This window comes from Pongo pygmaeus, chromosome 12 (assembly GCF_028885625.2).
Source record: "Pongo pygmaeus isolate AG05252 chromosome 12, NHGRI_mPonPyg2-v2.0_pri, whole genome shotgun sequence".
In the NCBI taxonomy this organism is placed as follows: domain Eukaryota; kingdom Metazoa; phylum Chordata; class Mammalia; order Primates; family Hominidae; genus Pongo; species Pongo pygmaeus.
Window position 1 is genome coordinate 1,520,001 of NC_072385.2, and position 7,101 is coordinate 1,527,101.

The following is a 7,101-nucleotide window of genomic DNA, read 5'->3' on the forward strand; positions in this document are numbered from 1 at the left end:
GTGTGTGTGTGTGTGTGTGTGTGTGTTTTGTTTTGTTTTTTTTTTTTTTTTTTTTGGTCTTCGTGTGTGTGTGATTTTTCTTTTGTTTCCGCCCCACCCCCCGCCCCCATTCTTTCCTTCTTTCTGGAGATGGAATCTCGCTCTGTCGCCGGACCCGGACCCGGACCCGGACGGCGGTGGTGCTTCCTCCGCTCGCCGCTGCCGCTGCCTCCAGGGCTCAAGCGAACAGCAGTTTTTGTATTTTGAGCAAAGACGGAATTTCACCATATTGGCCTGGCTGGTCTCGAACTCCTGACCTAGCGATCCACCCACCCCCCCCCCCCCCCACCGCCTTGGACTCCCAAACCGTGCCGGGAGTACGGGCCTCGGCCACCGCGCCTGGCCGATTCCTTCTTTTTTTCAATCTTTTCTGCACGCTGCGGTGTGTGAACATACGTATATGTGTCTATAGGTATAAGATATATCTATAGAGAGAGATATATCTATACCTATAGATGTAGATAGAGACAGATATGTACATACATACATATATACATACACCGACAAAAATATCTACTGATAAAACTATATATTTCCATAATTAAGACATGCTTATATTATAGATGTTCATGTATGAACATGTATGACATAAAATCCCATTTCATTTACATATACCTGTATATGTATTTCCTTCCTTCCTTCCTTCCTTCCTTCCTTCCTTCCTTCTTTCGTTTGTTTATTATTTATTAACGATTTTCGTTTATTTTCTTTTCTTATTGGGCCTGCCTGGTCTCGGGGCCCGGCGGGGCGTGCGCGTCCGGCGCCGTCCGTCCGTCCGTTCGTCTTCCTCCCTCCCCGCCGACCACGGGCGGGGCGGGGCTGTGGGGGGGCGGGCGCGCGTCCCCGGTCGGCGCGCCCCGCTTCTTCGGCTCCCGCCTCCTCCCCGTTCCCCGCCGGGGCGGCTCGTCCGCTCCGGGCTGGGACGGAGCTCGGGGAGCGTGGGTGGGAGCCGCGGAGGCGGCCGCGCCGAGCCGGGTCCGTGGCCCGCCGGCCCCCGTCCCGGGGGTGGCCGCCCGGGCCAGGGGGTCGCCCACCCGGGGTCCCGGCCCTCGCGCGTCCTTCCCCCTCTTTCCTCCGAGGGTGGCGGGAAGCGGGCGGCGGCGAGGCCCGGGGCGTCTCCACACACGGGCGACCTCGGCTGGCGGCCGCTCCTGTTTCGGACCTCCGGGGTCGATCGGCGGCCGCCCGCGAGCCCCGGACTCGGCAGGCGGCCCGCCGTGTCCCGGGTCGACCGGCAGGCCGGCCGCTGGCCGTTCCCTCCGCGGGCTGCGGTGGATCGCTGCGAGGGCGCCGATCCCCGTTCACGCGCGGGTGCCCTTCACCGGCCTCGGCCTTCGGTGGAGCTGGGACCACGCGGAACTCCCTCTCCTACATTTTTCTCTGCCCCATTTGGAGTTTGCGTCCGCGGGACTTTTAAGAGGGAGGGAGTCGCTGTTGCCGTCGGCCAGTAATACTCCCTCTTGTTTTTTTTTGGTCGTGTGTGTGTGTGTGTGTGTGTGTGTGTGTGTGTGTGTGTGTGTGTGTGTGTGTGTGTGTGTGTGTGTGTGTGTGTGTGTGTGTGTTTCCCCCGCCGCCCCCATTCTTTCCTTCTTCCTTCTTTCTGGAGACGGAATCTCGCTCTGTCGCCCAGGCTGGAGCTGGAGCGCGGTGGTGCCTCCTCGGCTCGGCGCCGCCGCTGCCTCCAGGGCTCTCAAGCGAACAGCAGTTTTTGTATTTTGAGCGAAGACGGAATTTCACCATATTTGGCCGGGCTGGTCTCGAACTCCTGACCTAGCGATTCCCCCCACCCCTCCCCCTCCCCCGCCTCGGCCTCCCAAAGCGTGCCGGGAGTACGGGTGTCGGCCACCGCGCCCGGCCGATTCCTTCTTGTTTTCAATCTTCTTTTCTGCACGCTGCTGTGTGTGAGCGTACGTATATCTATCTAGATAGATAGATACGTAGATATGGACACACGGACACGTACCTACACCGACGAAAATATCTAGTGATAAAACTAGACATTTCCATCATTCATACATGTGTATAGGATAGATGTTAATTTTAATGGATGAACGTGTATGACGTAAAAACCCATGTCATTTACATAGACCTGTATATGTATATCCTTCGTTTATTATGGATTAACAATGTTCGTGTATTTATTTTCTTTTCTTTTGGGGCCTGCCTGATCTTCTCACTCTGGGCTCTGGTGACCTCAGGCTCCCAAGTAGCTGGGATGGGACTACAGGGATCTCTTAAGCCCGGGAGGCAGAGGCGAACGTGGGCTGTGATCGCGCGCCTCCACTCCACCTGGGCTGGGCTGGGCTGGAGAGAAAACGGTGGATTGTCATCTTCATTACCTTACCTTTTAGCTTTCTTCGTACCCTCTTATTTGCTTCTTTATTCTCATGGGTTATTCTAGGTCATTGTCATGTTCATCGTTTGCTTGCTTGTTTCGTTGGTTTCCTTCCTTCCCTGCCTTCCCGGCGGGGTCTTCCTCTGCCTCTGTCGCCCGGGATCACCCCAGCCTCGACGATTTCCACCGACCGTCCGACCGACTGGCCGTCCCGCGTCCCATCCCTCCCGTCCCCGTTCCCTGGGACTACGGGTGGGCACCACCACACCGGGTGACTTTTATGTTCTTTCTCATGTCTCACGTTTTCCGTAGGTAGGGAGGCAGGTATCTGTGTATGTGTGGATGTGAGTGAGATGGGGTCTGGGGTTCTGTCGTGTGGCCCGGGCTGGTCTCGGACTCCTGTTCTCGAGCGATCCGCCTGCCTGCCTCGGCCGCCCGCGCTGCTGCTGTGACAGGCGTGAGACGCTGCACCTGGCTCATTCTATAGTTGCCTGCCTGCCTGCCTGCCTGCTTGCCTGCCTGTCTGTCAATCGTCTTCTTTTTAGTACGGGTGTGCTCTCGCTTTGTTGTCCACGCTCTGGGCACACGTGATCGCTTTTTAAACTTCTATGATTATTATTATTGCAGGTGTCGTCTCACACGTCGAGGTGATCTCAAACGTCTACGCTCCGGCCATCCTTCCACGTCGGCCTCCCGGAGTGCTGGGATGACACGCGTGGGCACGGTACGCTCTGGTCGTATTTCTCGTGGGTCGGTTCTTTCCGTTTTACGCACGCGGAATGCGAACAGATAAAATTTTGAGACGCGTCTCACCGATCTCTCCCCTCCCCCTCCCCCTCCCCCTCCCCCTCCCCCTCCCCCTCCCCCTCCCCCTCCCCCTCCCCCTCCCCCTCCCCCTCCCCCTCCCCCTCCAGACGGAGTTTCACTCTTGTCGCCCAGGGTGGACTACGATGGCGTGATCTCGGCTCGCTGCGACCTCCGCCCCCTCCCCCTCCCCCTCCCCCTCCCCCTCCCCCTCCCCCTCCCCCTCCCCCTCCCCCTCCAGACGGAGTTTCACTCTTGTCGCCCAGGGTGGACTACGATGGCGTGATCTCGGCTCGCTGCGACCTCCGCCTCCCGGGTTCGAGTGATCCTCCTGCCTTGGCCTTCCCGAGGAGCTGGAATGACGGGGAAGCGCCATCGTGCCCGGCTGACTTTTATATTTTTAGTACAGATGGGGTTTCTCCGTCTTGGTCAGCCTGGTCTTGAGCTTCCGACCGTTGGACGATTTTAACTTTCTTGGTGGTTGCTTTTCTTTTTCTTTTTTTCTTTTCTTTTCTTTCCTTCTCCTCCCCCCACCCACTCCCCCTGTCCTCCTCGTCCTCCTCGTCCTCGTCCTCCTCCTCCTCCTCCTTTTTCATCTCTTTCAGCTGGGCTCTCCTACTTGTGTTGCTCAGTTGCTCACGCTGGTCTCCAACTCCTGCCCTTGACGCTTCTCCCCTCACACCCACCGTCTGGTTGTTGAGATGCGCACCTCTTGTAAAATGGAAAAGATGGAAAAAATAAAAGACGGAGGTGAAAAGCACGGAGTGAACGTGTCTCTTGCCGTCTCCCGGGGTGTCCCTTGGACCCCGAGAGACGGAGGGAGCTTGGCTGAGTGGGTTTTCGTGGCTGAATCCTCCCGAGGGCCTCCTTCCCTCTCCCCCTTGTCCCCGCTTCTCCCCCGGCCGAGGCTCCCGCCGCCGCCGCCGTGGCATTTTCCCTAGGAGAGCTGTGGGAGAGGACCGACGCGGCTTCCGGATCTAGATCCCGCCGGACGTCTCTGGCTCGGCGTCCCCCGCCGGCTACCTGCCGCCTTCCGGGGAGCTCTGAGGCGCGTGCCCCCGGCCCCCGTCACGTCCCGCTACCCTCCCCCGGCTGGCCTTTGCCGGGAGACCCCGGGGGAACCGCGTGGACGCTGCTTTCCGACCCTCCGGCGAACACTTCCGCCGGATGCCCCGGGTTGGCCGGATGGGATGAGACTGGACCGCTCCGGACCGTGCTGTTCTTGGGGGTGGGTTGTCGTACGGGGTGGACCGGCGGCCCCGGCGTTGGAAAGGGTGCGCGGGGGTGGAGCTGTCACGTGGGATGCCCTCCTTCCCCTCGGCCTGCCTTCGGCTTCCTCGGGCGTGAAGACGACTTCCCGTCACGACCACTTTTCTCCCCTTTCTCCACCACACGGATGAGACGCATGAGAGGGAGAAACAGCTCCATAGATACTGCTGACCTTCATTTGTGGAATCCTCAGTCACCTACACACAGAGAGGTGACTACACGGGGACCCAAATCGGACACCGTTTCCGGGTCCTCATGGTGGGATTCGTCGGTCTCTCTCTCTCTCTCTCTCTCTCTCTCTCTCTCTCTCTCTCTCTCTCTCTCTGTCACACACACACACACGATTTCCGTATCTAGTTCACAAAGCACACTCACTTACCCTTTCCCCGGTACGCAGGCTGAGTGAAACTCACCCCGCCCTCCACCCGTCGGCTGACGAAACCCCTTCTCTATGATGTATGAACGAGACGGTCTGGGCCGGGCACGGTAGCTCACGCCTGTCACTCCGGCACTTTGGGAGGCCGAGGCGGCTGGATCGCTTCAGGCCGGGAGTTCCAGACCGACCGCGCTGGCCGACGCGGCGAAACCCCGTCTCTCTGAAAAATAGAACGGTGAGCCGGGCCTGGTGGCCTGGGCTTGGGATCACGACGGCTCGGGAGACTGGGGCGGGCGAGTGGCTCCGACCGGGGAGGCCGAGGTTGCGATGAGCTGAGATCGTGCCACGGCGATCCGGCCTGGATGACGCAGCGAGACCCTGTCTCGATAGAATCGTAATATTATTAGAAGGTGACTTGTGCCTGGTGATGGCCGCCTGTCGTCGCGGCTGAGAGGCTGCGATGAGGAGAAGATTGCTTGAGGCCCCGCGGGTCGAGGCTTCGGTCGGTCGGCCGTGACCCGCTGTATCCTGGGCGGTCACCGGTCGAGGACATAGGCCCCCTCCCCGTTTTCCTTTCTTTTCTTCCCTTCTCTTTTCTTCTCTTTTCTTCTTTCTTTCTTTCTTCTTTTTCCTTTCCTTCTTCCCCTCTTTCTTTCATGCCTTACTGCCTTCCTGCCTTTCTTCTTTCCTCCCTTACTCCCTTCCTCCCTTCCTTCTTTCCTCCCGCCTCGGCCTCCCAAAGTGCTGGGATGACTGGCGTGAGGCACCGTGCGTGCTTGGCCTAAAGAGACACCCTTTGAGAGTGAGACACGGGGAGCGCCTCCCGGTGATCTGATGGACTGATTGATTTAGAGACGGCATCTCACTCTGTCACCCCGGCAGTGGTGCCGTCGTAGCTCACTCACTGCAGCGTGGACGTTCCTGCACTCGAGCGATCCTTCCGCCTCAGCCTCCAGAGTACGGTACCCGGGACCACGGGCACGCGCCACTGTCCCCGGACCGTTTTTTTCTTCCCCCCCACCCCGAGACAGAGTTTCGCTCTGGTTGCCTAGACTGCGGTGCGGTGGCGCGATCTTGGCTCGCCGCAACCTCTGCCTCCCGGGTTCGAGCGATTCTCCCGCGTCGGCCTCCCGAGTAGCTGGGATGGCGGGCGGGCGCCGCCACGTCTGGCTGATGTGGTATTTTTCGTGGAGGCGGGGCTTCTCCGTGTGGCTCGGGCTGGACTCGAACTCCCGACCTCGGGTGATCGATCCGCCCTTCCCGGCCTCCCGAAGTGCTGGGATGACGGGCGTGAGCCACCGCGCCCGGCCTTCATTTTTCAATGTTTTTCCACGGACGGGGTCTCCTCGTTTTGTTGCCACCCTCCTGACCCGGCGTCTCAGAGTGCTGGCGTGACGGGCGTGAGCCACTGCGCCTGGACTCCGGGGAGTGATTCACGACCACGACCGCTGGACTGATTCTTTCTTTCTTTCTTTCTTTTCTTTTCTTTCTTTCTTTCTTTCTTTCTTTCTTTCTTTCTTTCTTTCTTTCTTTCTTTCTTTCTCTCTCTCTCTCTCTCTCTTTCTTTCTTTCTTTCTTTCTTTCTTTCTTCCTTTCTTTCTTCCTTTCTTTCTTTCTTATTTATGGATGGATGAATTCTTTTAGTATTGATTTGTGTATTTCTTTTCAGACGGAGTCTCGCTCTGGGCGAGGAGAGGCGAGGCGCATCGCTTTGGAAGCCGCGGCACCGCCTTCTGAAGCCCCATTCATATGCACAGAGCCCTATTCCCTTCCTGGAGTTGGAGCTGATGCCTTCCATAGCCTTGGGCTTCTCTCCATTTAGAAGCTTTGACAGGCGCAACCCCACCCAGAGGCTGGCTGCGGCTGAGGATTCCTGGGTGTGCTGGGGCTGGAAAGTGGGTCCCCTATTTTGGATACCTCGGCCGAGACATCCCCGGGACCCCATCGCTTGCTCACCCTTTGAGATCCCCAGCCTCCGCCACCTTGCAGGCTCACCTCTTACTTTCATTTCTGTCTTTCTTCCTTTCTTGCGTTGGAGGAGGGGGTGCGGGAATGAGGGGGTGTGGGGGGGGAGGGGGTGCGGGGTGGGGACGGAGGGGAGCGTCCTAAGGGTCCATTTAGTGTCATGCCTATTTCACCACCACCACCACCGAAGATGAAAACAACCGTCGGCTAAATACCACCTGTTCTCATCTACAACTGGGAACTCATAGATGAGAGTTCTTGCGTGGGCAGAACGAGGGGGACCGGAGACGCGGGAGCCTACTTCAGGGAGGAG